The 22,593-nt window shown below is 40.7% G+C and overlaps 1 long non-coding RNA gene across 1 annotated transcript in view; it reads left to right on the top strand.

The window, feature by feature from the left end:
- The first annotated feature begins 10,995 nt into the window (after positions 1–10,995).
- Positions 10,996–22,593, top strand: part of LOC139344262 (uncharacterized) — a 46,546-nt gene continuing 34,948 nt past the window's right edge. Inside the window, exon 1 of the long non-coding RNA XR_011603152.1 lies at positions 10,996–11,484. This is a non-coding gene — a long non-coding RNA (uncharacterized lncRNA). The remainder of the gene's footprint in view (positions 11,485–22,593) is intronic.

Genomic DNA, 22,593 nt, shown 5'->3' with positions numbered 1-22,593 from the left:
AACCAGCTCCAGCACTGCACCAATGAGGAGGCTGAAGGTCTTTGTCTGGGTGCTTGGGTGTTTTCCAGCCCATGTGAAGGACACCGTCGACAACCTGTCTAATAACCACTTGATGATTATGACTGGGAATAGCTGCTGGAATGGCTGAGATTCTGACAGGATGTGGCTCTGGGCTTCACTGTGGATGTTTTTATTGCCCAAGCTGTGAACAATCATTGTGAGAGCATCTGCCCATTTTGGTAAGGATTCATCCTCATTTGATAATTTCCTCTTTTATTTCCTACAATTCCAATTTCCTTATCCAAGTTTTACACTTTACTTTCCACTCACCTTTCAGCTGAGTCAGCATTTTGTGTTTGTCAAAGACTTCGTTCTTTAGAAATGTGCAGAAAATAAGTGTGCGGCGGGAGCTCAGCCTTCTGCAGCTGCAGAGGCTGATTCAGGCAAAAGCCTCTCAGAGCACAGACGGTTCCAAGTTCACGGTGCAGGCAATTTGCAGCCGTCGCATGAATAGAAAGCAGCGGAGGGCATTCTTCACACAGCCATTCTGAACACATATTTAACATCTTTGTTCATGTGGGTCTTTAATCCCCCTTCAACTGAATATCAATTAACAAGCACCTCTTTGTAGTCAGGTTTGAGAATAGCTAATGGTAAATTGCTGCCCGTTCACTTAGCACGTAATGGTGCTTTCTGAGAGTCCTGCCCTTGTTGAGCTGTGTTTTATGGTCAGATAAAAGTTGCGCAGGGAGAAAAATGTCATCTGGGCTCCGTGCCAGGGGCTGGTGTTTCACAGCAGCTACTGCCTCACACCGGGATGTCATGTGAAACTTGGTGGGACAAGAAGTCTGAGGTGAGGAGGCTGAGTCTCTCAAGGTGCCACTTCCATGGAGACGCAGTTGGGCCAAACAAGACTTCCATCGGTGGGCAAACAAAAGGTGAGGTCGCTGCCTGAATGCCTCATTACTGGAAGCCCAGCAGCCGCCACCAAACTGCTGAGATCTGCTTCTTCGGGCCATCAGTGAGGGCAACACTAATAAACATCTTGTGGTAATGAGTGATGTTGATCTTTTCTCATGGGATTGGCTGTGTTGTTGCTGTTGGCTCTGTTGCCTAGGAAATAAGCATCTCACTGTAGGCAGCAGGCTGCAGACTGTGTGCTTTTCCTCAAATCTTTTTTTTTTTTTTTTTTTTTGAGCTAACTCTGACCTAAAAACTGGGCAAGCTTTCTGTCACTTGCTTTTGTTTTGTTTATACTCGTTTTCTAGCCCTGTTGACTTTCATGAGCCTGTCAACTCAGCATTGTCAGAGCGCTCTGTTTTCACCACTCCGTCTGTTGGCAGGTTTGAAGACAAGGGGGAAAAAACAGGCAGTGAGGTCACCTCATGCTTGACCATCCCTCTCACCATTCCTTGTTCTCTCTAATCATAGGCACTGGGACTCGTGTGTTGGCTGAAAAAGTAAAAAATGCCACCAGGCTCCTTTCTAAACACACAGTGTGGCACTGTGCTCATGATCTGCATTCAATCAGCACATGTGGAAAGAACCCAACATGTGTTTGCCCTGATAAGACTGCAACAGGATGAAGCACTGACATCACAAGATGGTCACAGGGGATTATGGGATTGTAGCAGTAGCAGACCAATAGTAGCCCCTCGTGGGTCTTCATTTAACCAGTGATGAACATACTGAGATATTTTTAACATATCAGCAAAGTAGGCACATGTGATTTCTGTCTGATCTAAATAGAGTGACGCTGTGGATAAATACTAACATGCCAAAGAAAGAGAGAGACAGCTTTGACATTGACAAAGCTGTGTCCACTTTGTCCTCCAGCCAAAAGAGGTCTGTTCAAAGCTCTGGAAATGAGGGGTTTGATTAGAGTGGCAGAGTCACTACTGATAAACTGCTAAAAGCCCAACTCCAAAAGATGAGGATGCTGTCTAAAACATAAAAAAAGCAAAATGTGATAATTTGCAAAAACATTATACTATATTGTCAAAAAGGATATATGAAGACAATATTTAATGTTTGACTTCATCATCTTCATTGATTTTTGTAAATATCTGCTTATTCTGAATCTGATGCAGCAACACATTTCAAATATGTTGGGACAGGAGCAACTAAAGACTAAGAAAGATGATGAATGCTCCAAAAACACCTGTTTGGATCATTCCACAGGTACACAGGTTGACTGGTAACAGGTGATAGTATTATGATTGGGTATGAAAGGGGCATCCTGGAAAGGCTCAGTGTTCAGAAGCAAGGATGGAGAGAGGTTCACCACTTTGTGAACACATGATTGGATAAAGGATGTTACTGCATGAGGGCTGCACGGTGGCGCAGCAGGTAGTGCGCTGTGTGAAGTTTGCATGTTCTTCCCGTGCATGCGTGGGTTCTCTCTGGGTACTCCGGCTTCCTCCCACAGACCAAAAACATGCTCATTAGGTTAATTGATGACTCTAAATTGTCCGTAGGTGTGAGTGTGAGTGTGAATGTTTGTTTGTCCTTACATGTCGCCCTGCAATCGGCTGGCGACCGGTTCAGGGTGTACCCCGTCTCTCGCCCATTGTAGCTGGGATAGGCTCCAGCCGCCCGCAACCCCGAAAGGGATAGGCGGTATAGATAATGGATGGATGGATGTTACTGCATGGACTCAGGAGTTCATTGTGAGACTATTATCAATAAACACAGTGTGTTTGTAAAAACTTTTCCAACTTTTGTAAAATCGCAGTTGTAAAACCAATATGAAGGCATGAAGGTCAGGGCAAAAGCTGCAACTACACTCTGCTGTGTTTCCTAAAATTTAATTTGATCAATGACCTTTACAGAAAATGTCCTTTAAAACCATTTAAAATGATGGCAGGTTTTGCGTATTTCTGTAATGAGAGTAATTTAAGATTTTTTCAGTGTTGTTTTAGATCTGCACTGAAATGCATAACTGCCTTGGCATGGTTAATCCTTTGTAATAAGTTCTTAACTAGTGTTGATGAGGTAACTCCTAAGTGCTATTGAATACATTTCTTTCAGAAGCAGCCAATAACAAATGAAGTCATGAACACAGAGTGAAGGAAACGAAGCAGGAGCACTGAGCACTCCCGTGAAAAGCACTCCAGACATTCAGCATTCAATTTCCCATTTAGGCAAAGTCACAATCAGCAAAAAGAGTGTCTTGGCTTCCAGTCAATGAAGAAAAGGACTGATGCTTTTAATATATGAAGAAGCATTCACTGAAACCCAAGGCCATGAATCATTACCTTAAGCCCTTTCAGCCTGCAGTTTTCTCCCCCCCCCCCCCCCCCCCCCCATGGCCAAGATCACTGAGGAACATTGTTCCTCCTGCCAGCTCTCTTGGCATATCTAGTTTTATTTAGAACCCGCCGGCTGTTTGGCAGGAGGACGGAATAAGCGGTGTTAAAAGTATTTATGAGGTTGTCCTCAAAGAACCTTTCTTTATATCAACAGTTTGACTAATGCATGTGACAGTAAACTTGATGTTGGCAGCAACTATGAAGAAGTTGTCTGTATGACTGATGTTGGTTGTGGTAGCTGCCAAGCCAACATGTATTAATTATAGCAGCTTTTAAACAGACTGATTTTCATGAAAGACAATGTTTGAGCACCACCTAAATGACCAGGCTGTTAATGATTACAATTCTCCAAAAGGTATCACTCGAAATCCATATTCTTAAGATGTTTACTGTCAGCAGCACGAAGTTAAACCAGGTCTCACATGGGAGCAGCACAAAAAGCTGGAGGAGAGTCCTGCTGGACCTCTGCTCTGGGACACATACCGCACTCCTGCAGTGTTTCTATAGGTGGTCTTTGTTGCAAGTTGTTCCCTTTTTCAAATAATATGAAAAAATGGATTCATGCATTTTTGTTAGATTTCTTTTTTCTCTGTGCAGAAAATAAAACAAAACAGGATAGCAGCATCTCAGATTTTCAGAAAAGTTAAAGTATGACAAAGCTTTCTGCCATTGTTAGTGAGTTCCTCAATGCTGTAGAAATTATAGATATTTTATTTTACATATTCCCAACCATAAAAGGCCAGTGTAGTCAGTGACCACATGACAAAAATCCAACTTCAAACTGAAACTGGAATTCACTTTGACTCACTTTGAAACTTCAGCATGCCTAGAGCCCAATTTCAGTCAAGCTTTTAAAGGTCAAGCAAACAAATCAGACGGGGAGAACATCCTGCTGCCACAGAGCCCAGAGCAGTCAGACCTGTCTGTAGTCCTGGATGTCTGCATCACTATGAAACATGCTGCGTTTGTTTAAACCTCTTTTTTTTAACACTCCCTCACTGACGTCCGTCTGCTAAGCTCACTCACAATTAAAAAAGAAAAACTAAATCAGAACAGTCATTAATTGTTGCTTATGTCGGCCTCAAAACGTCAGAATAAGCAGTTTTACGAGAGATATATTTGTTTTTATTTTGAGCATTCCCCCCGAACTCAAACTCAAACCCCCATAATCCATTGCGTTTCCATGCCGTTACAGTTGGTGGCGCCCAGCCGGACCTCTTTCCCTGAAGGCTCTCTGTGGACCCTCAGGTGATGCTACTCGTTACAACAGGGAAGAAAGTTTCACGGTTTCCATTCGCTTCCTTCTCTTTTTTTTCTTGCATACATCAGTGAGCGGCCTGTCAGCAGTTATTGTATCTTTGTTTTATTTTCGATAAAATTAAGTAGAATTCTGTATATTACTGTGTGTATAATATATGTAATATGTTCATTTTCCTTAATTCGCCTCATTTGGTTCTAGCTTAAGTAAATGAGCTAGCTAGCTAACGCTACCTGTTATCATTAGCTGCCGTTTTAACACTGAAAATTAAGACACACACGATTCTCTTATTTGGTTAAAATTGTACCAAGCTACAATAAAATGAAATGAGAAGTTAGAGAAGTGTGTGAAGAAGTTCAGGTCGGATGTCAGCAGCGTGTTAGCCGACAGTGTGTAGGTGCCAGTGACTGTACATCCTGTAACAGGTTACAGTCAGTTGTACACACTGTTATCGTGGCAGGGATGAAACACGTTTTGTACAGAAAAAGGATAGTTGGCAGGAAAATTGCTCCCGTAGCCAAAGCAGTCTGTTTGGAGCTGACATCCCCTAGAACAACAGAGGAAACCACTGGGTGAGTCCAGAAAAGCAGCTGAAAGCGTTTGAACCTTTTTTCGTTCAGAGGACTGAGATTCAGACATCTTTTGTTTTTCTGCCTTTCCATGAGTCATTTTGAGCTTTTCACTAGATTTCTCTTCACCTAAAGCAACATTTTTGTTTTTCTTTATTATTTGTGACTAATCTTCCTCTCTCCTGCTGATAAAATTTGTCATATAAATGTTCTGTTTTGTAATAATTTCAATTTCTCTTGAGGCTACAGAAACTATTAACTTCTTTAATTTATTCCATGGAGAAGTGGATAGACTGTTACGCTACAACTCAGAGACACTGGAAAGCAATGTTTCCTTTGTTTTCCTCTTCATTTATCAATTTTCATCCAGTGTTGCAGCCACAGTTATTCAAACACTGCTTTGGCCGTGTAAGGTTGCCCTGCAGAGGTTTCTCCAGTGGGCGTGTGTGTGTCTGGGTTTTGCTTCAGGTGTTCTCAGTCATTTTCTGATTGTCCAGTCTTCTTCGTCAACAGAAATAATAACAATAATAATATTTCACACAAAGAGTGATGAGAGTAAAGCCTCAGATTGTAGAAGTTCTTGTTATACATTATCCACAGGGAATAACGTCAAGGTATTAAATCAGAGAGGTAAACCTGAAACGGGCATCCCCGCTGAACACACCTGAGTCATACCTTCCTCTAGTGAAATTTAATATGTTAAGAAGTGCTGTACACCTTGCTAACATTGCTGCTCAGTGTAAGATGCAAATAATGAAATCAGAATTTATTTCTGATCTCAAGTTATTGCTTGTCAATCAGCAAGGTGACCACTGACGTAGCTCATGAATGAACTAAACTGAGGAGTTAGAAATTGAAATCATTGAGTGGACACGATGCCTCTTCTTTGCTCTTGTATCAAATATTCTTGTTCTATTTTTCTTCTCCAGTCTGTGAAGGGAAAGCATGAGAGAAAGTGTGATATTGTACTGTATCTCTGCTGTACACACTCTATACCCTCCTCTGAGTCTAACCTTGCAGTGTATGGAGTAAAAACTAAAACATTTTCCCAGAAAGAGGAGGAAGGCTATGAAAGTTCAGAAGATCTGTCACCTGCTGTGTGGTGGCGTCACACATTGAGCATCAAGTAAACAGTTGCTGTGAAACCTTTCCTGTATGTTTCAGGACAGGAAATATTTTTTTATGCTCCACATGAAAACGGAATGATAAACAATAGAAATCTGCCTTCCTCTCTCTTGAAAATAAGCACTATATTCTCTAATGTACTGGATCTCATTAAGGCGAGCATGAATGCAGCATATCCTAAATTTCTTGCAAATTCCTATTCTGCCTATGTAAGATCACATATGTCTGATTATGAGCCCAAACTTAAATTCTTCCCAAAACACTTGCAAGCAAGTGAAGAGGATCAAAGCTGTTTGTTGCTGTTTTTTATGGCAGACGTAGAAATACCCAGGATACCCAGGATATTGTCACTCTCTGACTTCCACTGACCAGTAACTGAATAGGTATGTCTGTTTATTACCTGTGGAGGGCAGCAGCAGGCTTGAGATACATCTCGGCTGCTTGTAGCGATAAAAGAAGAGTAAGAATAGGAAGGAGGACAGCAACACACCAGCTCATTTGCATGGTCTAAAGCTGAACCTCATGGCACATCTACTGTACCTCAAGCTCAGCCCTGACTGGACACACCTTTTAAAGCCACATTTGCCAGTTTTCAAGTTACAGAGCTGAAGCAGATCCATCTTCAGCTGACTCAGCAGTACTATCTGTGATTCAACAACAAGCTTTAAAAACATCTTGATACAAATGCATTTTGAAAGGTGTAGCAGAGACGTAAACACATACTTACCAGCATTCAGCAAGAGCAGTATGAAAATAAGGATAAAGAGTTAAGTAAGTAATGCTTCGTTTAACTGTGGTGGAGCTGGATCTGGTCATATTCAGTTATTATGTGTTATACTGAACTTACTGCTCATACTTTTTGTACAGCTCATTAACCTGTCCAACCTCTGAAAAGTTTTCACGGTCTTGTATGATGTGGTCTTTGACATGATGTTTAAATAATGATTGATGCTGTATTTTGGTGGTGCTGCAAAAAATGCTTATTTGAACAGAAATAACGAAAAAGACTTTTTACAATCTATTTTTTCGATATTTGCCGATACCAATGGACCGTTTTCAAAGCGAATATTTTCTATTATACATATTATATATCACAGTTGTGTATGATAAAGTAATGGCTTAATTCCATTTAGCTGCTTCAGTTTCATGGTCCAGGTATTGTGCTTGCTTGGCTCACTGTCACAATGCCATGACTTACTGGGGCCCTTAAATTGGATGGAGCCATAGTAGAAGGTGAATGTAGGAGCTATCGCCTCACTGATACTGGAATTTTGAGACAATTGTGACATCAGTTGTCATAAATTTTTTGCATAAATATGTAACATAAATAACAATCTTGATATGGATCCCTCAGATTGTTTTTTCAAAGCATCATGACCAAGGTACACACTTGAGTGAGACATTTAACAGCTGAAAAAATTATTCTCTGGTGGACAAGCTATGTAATGGTGACACCCAAATGACCTCATGCCCATGGCCTCATGTTTGGCAGTATTACGTATCAGCCAGCATTTACACTGAAACTGACATAACTGCAATAATCTAATTTGGGGTAATATATTGGCCTGGCTCATTTATCGATCCAGCTGGAGTATGATCACATTATTCTACATAAGGTGTGACAAATGTTAAGCACTCCTGAGATTTCATGCAATGACATGTTGAAATTTTGACTGTGAAAAAGGCCTACAGCTGACAGGAGGTAAACTTGAAACTGAGCTGTCTCCTGGCAAAGCAGTTCCAGTGACATAGACCTGATATTATATGTAACTATGGTAAGTTTATCTGTGAAGGTAGTAGAGTGATAGAAGAAACAGCGTGAACTGTACTGTTGTGGTCAGTGGCCACTGTAGTTTTGTTGTCAAGAGGATTTTCCCACATTGTTTGGTAGCCAAGCACTGAAATATTTATGTGTTGAGAAGTCAAGAACTAAATACTGAAGGTGTTGAATGAATAAGCCAGACTGTGTGTTTCAGATTCAAAGGCACTAGTAGCTTTCATTAATAATACTTTTTTCCCCCCATTGAATTTCCAACAAAAAAATTTGCACTGTAACAAGCAAACATTTTTCCAAAGAAGTTTCCATCTGTAGTGAATGTTCCAGAGTCTTTCAACAGAGAAGACTGGACAGCTTTGTTCTTCTTTAATATAGGTATGAGAATGTGACCATTCATTCAGTGTCTGTGGTTCATGGCTGTCAGTTTGGCTTATAGGTGAAAAGAAGTGGCTGTCAGCAGAACAATACTGGAAAGGAACATGCTTTTTGTGAATCAAATAACCCAGAGGAAGCAGCTAAAGTCAGGACAAAATGAGGCCTAGGAAGAAACCCTGAGGCATTCCACTCTTCCCTTGTGACAACTTAGGTACAAACATGGTTTCTAATTGAATTTGTAAAGGCGAGTCTGGGAGATTCACCAATTGGGACGTGGGATCCAAAATACCACAAGTAATCTTTATTGGTCAACAGGGTATTAACTCCTGTTAGATATCAGTGTTTTGATAGTGGAGGTGGAATTTTAAATGAAAGTGGCAGACATTTGAAGAATTTGACCACATTTTCACACATTTTAAAGTTTTTAAGATTCACCAGTCGCTATTCTAGTAAAATTAAAGAAGTGGTTTGTTTTGTTATCGCTAATAGTGTTGTTTCCATCCATTCTGTTTTGCCACTGGCCGATACCATGGGATAAATCTTTAAAGTTTTAACAAATGGAAGACAACAATGACTCTGTATCTGTGCTTTATAAATCATGTTTTATTCCAGTTAAAATGTTTGCAGTGTGTTTAGTATCTGTTATAAACTCTATGCATGAGCAGGTAACTACTTCTATACTAAGACTTAAATGTGGTGACAGGTGCCGACTGGACATTATGACTAAAGAGGTCAACCAGATTCTATTATACTTTGTACTTACTAGCATGAATTTCTTGATCATAACAAGACCAGCTATTCATTCAAAAACTATTACTTTTACATATTTAAATTTAAAATAGTCACTGTTGTTGTGGGAGGGGTAAAAAACATGGAAATGTATTTGTTTTGTATATTTTAACAAACTTTTACAAATCACACTCAATTCAAATGATTGTGTTTTGTGTTTCATTAAAAATGCAAATATATGGGACCTGATTGTTATGAGAGCTTTGTGTCCAGTTGGCCAAGGTTTTTCCTTGTGTGGTCTCTATACCCTCATCGGACCTCATGTTACGATACAAGTACAGCTGGGTCCTGGAGGTGGATGCATAATGTATGTTATTTCTTTCACAGGATCTTCCTGTCAGCACCGCCCTGGTACCACGGCATAAACATGAACTTCTAGCTGGTAAGTGATCTGACCTTTTTGTTTGTTTGTTTATTTGTTTTACTCTCATATTATTGAGCTGTGGAAGTGTATGTGAGAAGGTGCTTTTGTTGTGCTAATATTGTTTTTTGTTACAGAATGCATAAAGTATTTCACGAATGTTAAAATACCTGTTTGCTGGTAAGAGAGAAATTGTCCGTAAGTCAGTATGTAATGTTTTTACCTCCGTTAAACCGTTAAACATGTCTTTGCTGAAAGGTATGGAGTGATGGGGTGTTTGTGTGTGGGAGGGAGTGAGAGAAAGACACAGAGACAGACAGAGAGAGTGAGGACAGGAGGGACCCGTATTAGCTGGGACACTTGAATGAATTTGAAGAATAGGTTTTTACATGCAGAACAGCCACAATACTGGGCCCTGACTGGCAGACAGTACCAGCTTCTCTGATTCAAATGACGCAAACCTGCCTGATTGGAGGGATTCAAAAACTTGTTTTAGCACAGCGTCCAAACAAAACCAAGTCCAGTTGCGTAACTTTTACTGCCACTAATCTGAAATCTAAAAAAAAAAAGAAAAAAGATGTGGATGAAAATTGGAAAGCTCTATAACTTCAGTTCCGGCTGTGTCTGATTTGAATTGTTGAAATGGATTAGGTGTTGTAGCAATTCATTCCTTCTTTCCATCCGTTTATATGTTTTAATTTTCTAAAAAGAATTCATAAAAAACTCCTCTAAAATATAGGTGCAAATTACATATACATATGACAACTTCTTAAAATGCAGCCAAGTGAACATCTGATTTAGCAAACGACACAAAGTGAATAATCTAAAACCACTGAAAACTGAGAAAGCACAGATATTCTTCCATCATATAAAGCAGCTTAATACAATCAGTCACACAGGGTGAAGGCAGCTATTGTGTGCATGGAACACCAGTCAGTGCTACATTGATTGTGACTTACTACAGCAGTGTACGTGTCCCACAGTATTATCTCTGTCAAGTGGCTGTCCAGGTTTGGTTATGTGATCTCCTGAGGCAAAGCTGGCCCCACAAATTTAAGCATACACAGACACAACTAAAGCTCTCCACCCCTCCTGCATACACACACTCGCGCACGCACACACACACACACACATTATATATACTCTGTGTCTGACCCGGGGGTCAAGGTGCAGTGACTCTGAGGGTTGTCTAACTGGGCCTCTTGAAACTCTTGCCTTGCATTCCAGTGCCCGGAGGAGGGGGTTGTTGCAGCCAGGATTATTACCAGAGAGAGAGAAAGAGTGATAGAGAGTGAGAGAAAAGAGAGAGAGAGGGAGGGAGGGAGGGAGAAGTGGGGGTAGAAAGAAGCTGGAAGGTATTATGCACTATTTCCTCGGCTTCCTAGAAGCTCCTGCTTATTCCCTCCCACTCTGCCGGCAGAGTTCTACGACACAGTAAAGGAAACGCTGAAAACTTGAACCTGCTTTTCTCCAGCTGCCTCGGCCTTCTAACTAGCTCACTTGTTTTCGTTCACTGCCGTTCCCTCTCTATGTTTCTCGCTCTCTGTGTGTCTTTCTCCCTCCCTCGCTCTCCCTGTTTGTCTCTCTCTCTTTCTCTGGGCTGTGTAAGAGGATCACTTTGTGTCCGTTGCCTTTTTCCGCGGTGCTGCAGACACACATGGAGGAGAGGATTGGATTTGAGGAGATACTGACGGGGGTGCACAGCTGCAACAATCCCCTTCATCTCCACACCAGGACTAATGACCCCCACCCCACCTCTCTCCCTGTGTGTTAGACTCTCCCTCTGTCGCACTCTCTCTGCTTTCTGCCTCCCGAAGGGGTGGGGGGTGCCATATGGGAGCTCAGAAAAATGGAAGTGGATCGGAGATAGACAAGAGAGGAATCTGTCATTCTTGGGCTCGGATGTCGGGATCTATGTGGTAAGTGCTTCTCTCTTTCTCTCTTAGCACTTTTTGGAAGTTCTGTACTCCCCAAGAATCTCCATTCGCCTGAATTCTCAGCAGTGTGTTTGAATCCTTGTTGCTTTTGATCCTTATGTTGCCAGCAGTTCCCTATTATGAGTTTTTTTTGTTGGACTCACAGTTCTGTTTTCGAGCACAGAAACTGAGCCTAATTTTTCCTCCACTTCATTTCAGTGTGGCCAAGTTCATGCTTCATTGTTACAATTAATTTGTGAGCTGTAGTGATAAGAGGGGCTTTGTGCATTTGAAGTTTTGAGGGTCAAGGTAGAGTGAGAAGGGAGGTGGACTGAAGGCCGACGGGGGGAAGGGAATTTGGAGGGGTCAGAGAGAATGGCACTTGGCCCAGGCAGCACAATGGCTCTGAAAACTTTTTTAGTATGGCATCATTGTCACTGTGAAACATGTGCCTGCTTCAAAACCTGGAAACTGCTGCATGCTTCAGCTGGCTTGTAGGAGATTTTTTTGTGGGGGCCATTTATTTAGCTGATAAAATTGAGGGGTTGCTCAGTGGGTTTTTCATGAGCTTGGAATTTTTTGGGTTGAGTACAGTTTGAGACGATGAACATGAAGGTCTTGACACACTCTCACATCTGACTAAACTGTTGCGTACTTTCTCTGTGTCATTATACAGTCAACCTTAAACTAATTTCCTTTGCAGAAATGATACCATAGAAGCATAAAATGACATTCAGAGATGAGAAGTACATTGCTAACTGATTTTTGGTGAAGAAATCACTTAACACTTAAAACTTAACACTCCAAGTTCACAATGTCTCTTGTAGACTAAGCGATGTTACAGATTTGATCAGCCCAGGATACAATACAGTGCTAGGTGAAGATTTTGTGGTAATTGATGTTGAACGGGTGCTTGTTAGAGATTATCTGCAGTTGGTTCAGCTCCGTAGAATTTTGAAACAGGTCATTGTAGATGTTGCTGCCAGTGCAAACTAATGCCTTACTGCAGGCTGACTGAATAACTCCATTATGTGATGAATGGAAGTGACTTATAGCTGTTAAAACTGCACTTTGACATGTATTTCTATTTTATCACTTATTGTAGATTTGACAGTAATGTTGGTGATGAGCAATTATTGCAAGTAACATTCCCCATAAATCAGCTAATTAATAAGATAAGACTAATAATATTACCTGATACCTTTTTTAACAATTTTTTCTAAGTAGTCTTTTTGGAGATAAACAGGGCAATAGAAAACAACATGTTTAAGTAACCAACCAGTCTGATCCCCTAACAAACTTCTTCTTCTTCTGAAATTGACAAAAACCTTTAACATAAAATACAGTTTTCTTCCATTCAAATACACTTTTCTATATTTTCAACAAATCACAATTTTCTGACGGGCTGAAGTTCTATACAAGGTAGCAGTATTACCTCTAAGAAACTATGAAATGTTTTTTCACTCAAAACTATCAAATATTTCCACCCTGAAGAACTAGTGTAAGCCTGAGAAAAAGGCTGAGTTGAGTAAGTGAGTGTGTGAACTCCTTTTAGAAAGCTATTGAACTTGAGAGCTGTGATTTATGTGTCTCACCTTGATGGTTCATTGGCAGTTTGGGGTTTGACCTCACTCCCTTCATTCCCGTCTCTTTGAGGAAAGCAGAACCTCTGACTGACTCTCTCTGACTGCCTCATTCCGTGCCTCTCTCGCTTCCTCCGTTCATTAGACCGATATCTTAGTAACATGGGAATGAAGTGTCTCAACCGGGACCTCTGAAAGGTGCTGCTAAAGCAAGATTTTAAAGGGATGCAGAAATTGTTGAGTGTTTGAATTGTTGTATCTGTATAAATTATTTTTGGCCTGCTCGCTGCGCAGCATAATGCAGCATAATTTATAGCGTTCTGGGAAGCTTTGCTGGATTTCAGTCACTATTACTGCTCTATTATAAATACACACAAACTGTGTCTGCTGCAGAATCTAGCTCTCCTTTTCTGGCATTTTTGGGTCATAATGTAATGAAGACACACTGCACACCTCCTTAATGAGGACTCATGAAGTTACTCTCAAAAAGTTGTTTTCTTGGTTTAGAAGGCTGCTGCTACAGTTTCAACCATGTAATGTGACAAAGTACAACAACATAAATCGCCTGCTCATCACTGGGAAATAGAAATGAATTTGCTGTTAACTTTCTTGTTGATCAATAGCTTTTTATAGAGTTTGGAATCTCTTCTCTCATTGGCACAACGCTTGAACAAATCTAATCTAAAGAGTTAAAATCCCAAAACTTTCTGTCTTTTATATAAGGGACAATTTGAGATACTTGAGGAGTAATTTTGTAGATTTTTGGAGCACCAGAATTTGCTGTTGTGAGTATGAATTTGCTTTGTATATATTTCAGTTGGAGTGATATTCATCCATTGCATTTCTAGAAATTATAAAGCACGACTTTAAACTGACTCATGAAAACAAACAAATTTTAGTCGAGTTGACGCATTTCTAAATTCTTAAGATTACAGGTGCTTAAAGAAAAAAGGCTTCTGATTTACTGTTAAATCTGTCGGTGTTGTCCTGTTCATCCTCTCACCAAGGAGCCTGGATTATTTGAATCTGCAAGGTATTTGGTTCTTAATTTATTAATAGTGCTCATCTGGTGTGTGTCTACACATGATCTTAGTTGTTTGTTGTCCTTTACGCCAGGTGAAGACATGTTGTCAAATAACCTGTCTGACCTCCACAGCCAATTTTAGCCTCTCCCTCATGCCTCCTCTGGTTATAAATTAGCCCAGTTGTTTGCAAGCAGTGAAAGGAAAAGCTCACTTAGTAGAAGTGATTTATTAGTTGTTAGCCTGCTGCTGCCATGTGAATGACAGAGGTGCCATTCAGGATGAAAACAGAAACTCAGAAAGCAGACAGGATCTGACTGCTTCAGGAAATAGGAGGTGGTTTCCTTTTCTGCCACTCAGCCAAGAGAGAATTTGCATGATTTACCTCTTAGCATTCTTCCCAAGGTAATTTTTAGTCGTCAGCGAGCATGTTAATAGTCCCACATGTGGTGTTTACCATGATTTTAATAGTGATGCATCTGTACCACTCCCTACTCTAAATGAGGTGTTTGATAGTTAACATCCAGAAGGATCTGTGTAGGCCTAAAAGGAAACAAGATACAGGACTGTAAAAGTAAAAATTTTAAATGCACTTTTGTATTGATTCATATATGGATCAATTTAACAGAAACTCTGTTACGTGCAGTGGTACTTGCAATTGGAAATCCATTTTCTTTTTCCTCAAAAAGCTTTATTTTCCATGGTTTGAGGCTCTTTCATCAAAGACACTGCTTTGCATCTGGTTCATTCTGTGACTTTTGTGGCATATGTGCAAAATCAAAGCACTGAGAGAAACCAGGCTAAAGTATAGTGTATACTGTGCATGTCGAGAGTCATTTGAAAGATCGATGAGTAATCCATCTCTGTAAATCGAGTTGTGCTTACTCCGATTACGACCTTAATGCAAGTGAGATAACTTTGTTAAGATGTTTGTATGACGGTGGCAATAATCTCAGTATTACCTTACTCGGGTTGTGATGAAATTACTAAAGTGCATGTAAACGCATTGAGTGACAACCCTGTTGACCTCTCCTGTTCTGTCCACAACACATTCTGTCCCACATATACTGTAAATATTTGGCAGAAAACCCCAGTTTTTCCATCTTGAACAAGGAGTGATATTAGTAAAAAATCTCAGACCTCCAGGTGAATTTGCTGAATTGTCTCTTGAAAGCTATTTCTGCAGTGAATGTGAAGGAAATTTGAAATACCCTTAATGATACACCTCAGTTCCTCACTGACAGTAGACCAGTGGTAGACACAGACACTCTTGAGACTGGACGAAGGGATATGCCTGTAGTTGAGCATTGCTGGCTAATGTGGGCACACAGTGTGTGAATGTGAATCCGTTCCATTCCAGGAAGGAATACGATGTGTGTAGTTACTGCTCCAACAATGCAGCTGTTCATGCAGTCTAGGAAGTTCATAACCCTGGAGGCCAAGATAACAGGAGCCCGACTCTCTACATCTTGTCCCAGTACCCTTGTGTCTTTTCAGTGCTTCAGCAGATCTGACTGGCACAACCATTACTTTCCAAGACAGACCTTTTCAGTTTTTTGATCAAGCTTGGATATTTGCTCTTTCATTATCTTTACATCAACATCCTGCACAAAGCTGAGTGTTCCCAACATGATCGCCCATATGATTGGGCATCCTGCCCAAATTTTGATGGCAAACTTTATTAAAACAAATGGCCAACTTGTCATTCATGAGGCAGGAGTGTGTTGAAAGAGAAGTGCCATGCTGTGCATGCAACTGTTAGTGTCACAGTTCATCACATGATGTGCCAGTACAGGGTGGCTTTATTCTGCTCAAAGCTGGAATCATCTTCTCTGCTTTAGTAGCTTTGTAAGGCCACACATCAGCTGATCATAGATCACATCACGGTGTTTCTTGAGAGGGTTTTCTTCCCAGTAAGCTGTGTCAAGCACACAAATGAACTATGTTATCTTCTTTGTGGTTAATTGGGTGGAAAACTGGTTGAGTTGTCTTGCCTGCTTTACTTGTATTTCCTAAGGAAAGAAAAGAAATAGTGAGTTTGAAAATATTTTTGCTCACCTCAGTTTTCAGAACTGTCTGGTCCTCTAACATGTACCCAAGCTCTGGGATGTACTCTCAGTCTTTCCCATTGTTAACTGTTTTACAAGCTTACTGTATGTTGTTTAGACCCTCCAGCTCTGAGTAGTGCTGTAGCTCATTTCACCAGGATGGAAGCCTCTTTGTGTACTGGAGGATCATTAGTACATGTAATGTGTATGCAGCCTCTGAGTAAATCACTTTTGGACCTTCACCAAGTTGACATAGTTAATGTGGCACCGTCACTGAGCTTCGGCAGTCTGAATTCAGGCGTCAAATGATATTCTAAGAACAGAGACATAAGTTTTCACTCATCACCCTGTGGGCAGTGATTTTCCTAAGCCCGTAGTAATACTTTGAGTCACAGTATTGAGCTTGAGACAACATTGTCACTAAATGTCTTAAGGCATATTCCATGGAAGTCATAGAAACACCTTAAAGTTTATTCATAAGGTGAAGGACAGGCATAACAGTATGGACCATTAGCATTACTTCCATGACTGATTAATAGCATCAAGGACAGATGGATGCAAGATGTCATTCAACACTAAGATAATGATGACAGATGATATGCATCATAAGTCAGATTCTTATTGAATTATTAATGACTTGAGCCAAGTCTTGGGCCTTGCCAGTGGAAAATAACACAGATGTTTAGTGTTTATTGTTTTCTGTAATAAATCAATACCCATGACTACATTTTCAATTCAACCTATTATTGCCATATGAGTCAGAAAAGTAGAAAAACATGTTGGTCTTTGAACATAAAGTGATATACTGTAAAAAAGATATTGCAAAGATAAGTAATTTACAGCTTGCATGCATGCACACACACAGCAACACTCATGCACACAGCATTGAATTCTAGCACAAATGGCCCCCAATGGGTTGGTTATAAAGGGGGTGATGTCATGTCTGTGATGGAGACTGTGTGTCCCTTTAGCAGTGATCCATTTCTTATCCAGCTGTCCTCACTGATGCAAAGCAGAAAGAAAGAAAGAAAGAAAGAAAGAAAGAAAGAAAGAAAGAAAGAAAGAAAGAAAGAAAGAAAGAAAGTGAATGAGTGGATGTTTATCTTTTGTCCCCTTCCCCACCCACAGCCAACTTTATATTTGCCACTTAAATATCCCTATGAGAAATGAAAGATGGTAAGATCAGATGATGTTCACTGCATCACTGGATGTTTGTTATTTAAACACCTTACTTCAAGAAGTGCTGATCTTTGTTTGTACTTTGATGTATCCAATTTACATATTATTGCATATAGGTCTTCCATCAATTTTAGAGTCATTTCTTTTGGGAAAGTTGTCTGTTTCTCAGGTCAAGAGATCATAGACAATTTGTCTGCTTGTCTTTGAGCTGACAGCAGCTCGTCCTCTTGTTTGCTATCAAAGCGGGTGCAGGACCTCTTTGTGGAATCAGTTGTATGCATGTGTGTGTTCATGCGTGTATGTCGGGCCCAGTGTTTCTAGCCACATGCCTCCCTGCACCATTTTAAACAGCTTGGCTTCTTTAACCATCCCAGCCTCTCTGTGGTCACACAGACATGGGGGGGGGGGGTGTCCACAGGGTCCACGGGGGAGGGGAGCCCATACAGAGCTCGGGGGCACACTGGGAAATGGCTTCCATACATTTAGTATTTCCTCTTTGACGGCAGTCCAGTGTGGTGCAGTGGGGTTGTTGCGTCAAAGCTGTGCTGCAAGGAGGGGTGGAGGTGCTGGATAATGCAGACACAATGGGCTAAGGCAAACATTAGGAGTGAGACAAAGGACACTCCACTCAGGTCACGGGGGGGCAACTCTTCCCATTATCTGAGGGAAGTGATCTTAACTGAGGGACTTTTTAAACCCATCAGCAAATTAGGGGCTGTGCTGAGTTGCTGTGTGCGCTAGGTCATGATCAAAGCCTTGAGTGTGTGTCTGTTTATAGAGGAAGGCTGTAAAGCATAGGACAGCAGTCACAACACAACACAACATGGGGCTGGGTTAGCACTGAGCATGCTATCATGACCATGTTATCATTGTCACAGTCAGGGTATTTACTCATGGGAAGCAGAGGATAAGTTCTTTCTCATCTACACTAAAAACACCACAAGCACCATATGTCATAGGGTCAGCTGAGGGTTCCCACACCATATGCATCCAGTTCTGCTTTCAAATTAGCCAAAATACAGTCAATCTCTCCATTCGCAATTGGGCTTTAGGCTTTGTTTTGGAGCAATCAGTTACCACTTTTCTCCTGATTTTAATGCAAAGTCAACTAGCAGTTAATTTCCATTGTAGTAAGTGGTCATCGATATTGTTTTAATCGTGTTTGAAACGATATCTGGTTTTACGCATGACTTTTTTGATATTGCTCTCTGACATCAGATCCTAAAAGTACCAGCCAAAAGCACCACAGCTAATAATTACTTGTCTGACTGATCAATCTGCCAATTTATTTTTCAGTTAATTTATTCATCATTTGGATCATACAATGTCCAGACCTATAACTCTTTCTGAACCAAGGGAACATTTTCATATTGTCCAAATTCAAAGATATTCAGTTAACAATGATGTGAAACAGAGATTTGAGAGGCAGGAAACAGAAACTTCTGTATTTTTGTTGAAAAGTACTTACCCATAATTAATTGATTACCCCAGCAGTTGCTGATTATTTTCTATTAACCAAGTAACTGATTTATTGACTACTCTTTTGAGCTCCACTAAACACTTTAGTGCTCAGATGTAGGTCAGCTTTTAGCATTTTTTATTAGCTAAACAGCCTGTCAAGTCGTGCTCTAATTTATTACTTGAAAACAAGGCGTCAATTACATGGTAATTACACGCTCTTAAAGCTACTGCTTAACTGCTAGACATTATGAACATTTATGTTGTTGTCTCTCAGTAAACATGCAATTTACTTTTGGAATGTTTAGCCTCTAGGAAACAATATATTCTAAACAATTCATCGTTTTGCATGAAAGCAAGAAAATTCACTGAAGAAGGACAAGTAGCAAACAAATATAGGCAGACAGAACTCTATTTTAGGAATCTGCAAAATGACTCAAGAGCATGTCTATATATTCACATGTGGTTGTCCAATTGTGTGTGCTTTTTTTGTATGAAACCTTATGCGTGTTTGTGTGACTGAAGGGCCATTATGGGACAGGCTTTTAAGGGAGATCTGGGAAGTGGAAACCTAATACTGCCTGACTGCTGCTCTTGTGTACATGAACCCCACAGCTGCTTGAGAGAGAGAGCGAGAGAGAGGAATGAGGGAGAGAAAGGGGGAGGAAGAAGGGAGGAGGGTATAGAGGAGAGTGTGGAGCGCTCAGTAATTAGTTGTCTGGTTTTGTATTGACCAGTCTGGTGCTTAGGCCTTGGGGACTGTTAAATTTGCTATTGAAACTGAAAGGATTATGCACCCAAAAGAAATTAAACGGGAGCAATGAATAGATTGTGGACCACATGGAGGACGACTTTTTTTTTTTCTTTCTCTTGATCCTTCTTCTTCCACCGGCCTTTACTCTGCTTCAATTAGACAAGGCTGTATTTTCCCTGTCAGAAACTGCTGTTTTTCATCTTATAGGTAAATTGAATAATGCACTACAGGGTCATGACAGTTTTATGTCGCAGTAATGACACCTCATTTTGAGACTGACCCAATAAAAAAAACAATACACTTGTTTGCTCTTTGACAACTGTCAAGTCCAGAGTCTTTGTTGGGAGGCACAGTCTGAAATCATTTCCGCATATTAGCTGTTGAAGGGTGTGATGTTGCGAGGGTGTGATGAAATCTGTTTGAATGCAGACGAGGTGATTGCAAGGGGGAATTGATGTCTCCTGCCTGGGCCGCCCAGAGGGACGAGAGATGTGCGTCTCTGTTTACTCCTGCTGAGGTTAGCCGTACTTATTACAGCAGGCACGGTCTGGAGGGAACATCCTCGACATGCCTGCAGAGGCTTATGATCTGGAGAGACTGTATTCTCACTCCAGAAGCATCCAGCATGGTCAAACTGTTGTCTGTCTCCCTCTGTTACCAGCGTTGTAAAAGAAATCCGAAAAAAAAATCAGCTTCAGACCAAACTGTAACACCATCCCCTTGTAATGACTTCCATTGTCTGTTACGCAGGCCAGCACTTTGGGTGGTGGTGGCGGGGGGGGGGGGGGGTGTGTGCTCGTAGGATACTGCTAAAAAGACTGCATTTACATCACAACACTTTTCTATCATTATGGGCAAAGCTATTTTCAATTTTTGCATCTCATTCACACACACACACACACACACACACACACACACACACACTCTTGCATACCAATGGATCAGTGTCTTGCTCAAGGACACTTCAACATGTGACCAGGAGGAGCAGGGCATAGAACCATCAACGATGACTGCGCTACCTCCTGAGCCACAGCTGCTCTGAAGCAAGGATCTCTTGCTTCAGTGGCTTAACATTAGGATCCGTCTGCAACGAGCATTTGAACCTGCTGAACTGTGAGCCTCGAGTGTATCTCGTGGATGATAGAGGGGTGATGTCATGTTCTCTCTCACTGTTTGTGTAGCTGGCAGAGGCCGGCGTGCTGCTGGAGAAGGTCACAAACTATGACTCAGTCAAGACCAGAGCAGCCCAGTAGGACATTGTCCAAAAAGTAGGATAAAATCAAGTCTGCTTTTTTTTGTCCCTGCTGCCACAAAAATCTAAGTCTTTTTTGTGCTTTTCTGTTTGATTCTGTTTTGACAAGATGATTTGAAATCTTGGACCAACACTCCATATTTTTAATCTGATTGGGTCTCTTGTAACTTTTTGATCTGGACGGGAGTGAGCGGTCTTTGTAGATAAGACACACAATCTGGTTGAGATTCCCCTTTGTGATTAAGGCAACATAAATACAAGAGGGCCTGTGCACAGGTGGCTGGCGCTGGGCTGATGGTAACCAGACCAGACTGATGTCTGCATGTAGAAAATAAATCACTGCTGTACTATTACAGAAAGCACAAGTCTATTTTTTAAACTATGTCAGGGTCACTGAAACATCATACAACGGAAGTTTTTCATAGTAGATATCACAGTGCAAAGAGTGAGCCAGCTCCAACATAGCAGCACAGTCAAACTTTGTTAAATATCATCAGCTTATGGACAGTTGAAATGGAGGGGAGGTCTCACAGTGACTGGTCACACATATCACCTGTGTCTTACAAGGGGCGACCAGGGAAGGAAAAATCCCCTGCTCTCTGATTGGCTCTTTCTAAATAAAAACATGTACGTACATATGTCTGTACAGTGATTAGCAGTGACACATATTTCTGAGTAGCATGATTCACTGTGCTTGGGACCCCAACATTTGTGAAAGGGAGCCCAGTATTAGTCCCCACGAGAGGACAAAGCCCGGGGAGAATAATCACCTTGGCATGGACTGAATCTCACTGACTGCATTTACATTAATGCAGTTACTTGCACGTGGGATGGTTATAATTGAATTACTCTGCAATGTTGTTGCAAAATAGCGGGTTTGCCTTTCTCTGTGTCGCAGAGTTAGAGTGGAGTTTGTTTGTGGGGCTGTGTTTATGATTACTGCACGGCTGCCAGCAAAACATGAGGCTCCTGACATCAGTAAAACAGGCTCAGGTTGGTTTACAAAGCCTACACAAATAGTCATTTTACATACACATTACTGGTAATAGGTATGGGCTGAAGCACAATTTTCTTTTTGTTTTGTAGCTCTTATTAACCTTACCACAACTCCTTTAAATGGTGCATCATTGCATCCAAACCTCGATACAAACCAAAAACATACACATAAACATCTACATAACCCTTTTTTTTTTTTTGCCTAAAAGCCAGAAGTTTAAAAAATCTTCATATCAGACTTGAGGTCCTAGTGCAAAATGAGTAACGCTGAAGAGTGGGGAAAGAACCTAAATTTATATAAACTAAATTGGTCGATGTTTTCTCATTAGGATTGCTGTTATAAAAAGAGGAAGGTGCCTTTGACAATTAAAGAAATGAATGATAAATGGAACCAGTTTATTTTTTCTCATTTTAATACCTTGTCAGATATGTAGGGTTTTGTTTTTTATAATGTGTTTATGAAACACAAATATTGAATAATACCTACTAGATTATCTTTTTTTATGAGTTACATGAATTTGATACTCTTACCGTGTTGTACGTGTTGTAACTGCACTCAGTTTACCTCAAGAATGTGTCTGATAGCTTTAAAAGGTGAATCAAACCTATTCTGATAATATAAATATAATCTGTGGTTCAATCTGTTCTCTTTCCCTACACCTCTTTCTCTTTTCCAAATGGAAACGAAAAAATGTAATTTAATGTGTTTTTATTTCAGGTGTCTACGTGGTAAAAGGCAGTAAATCTCAAAAGGTGTTGTGATATTCATTGTATCTGTGTGTCGGTGGGGACGCTCTGGTCCTCAGTATGCGGTGTCAGC

This window comes from Chaetodon trifascialis, chromosome 16 (assembly GCF_039877785.1).
Source record: "Chaetodon trifascialis isolate fChaTrf1 chromosome 16, fChaTrf1.hap1, whole genome shotgun sequence".
NCBI classification, from domain to species: domain Eukaryota; kingdom Metazoa; phylum Chordata; class Actinopteri; order Chaetodontiformes; family Chaetodontidae; genus Chaetodon; species Chaetodon trifascialis.
The sequence above is the reverse complement of the archived record's forward strand: the minus strand, read 5'-3'. Positions and strand labels throughout refer to the sequence as shown.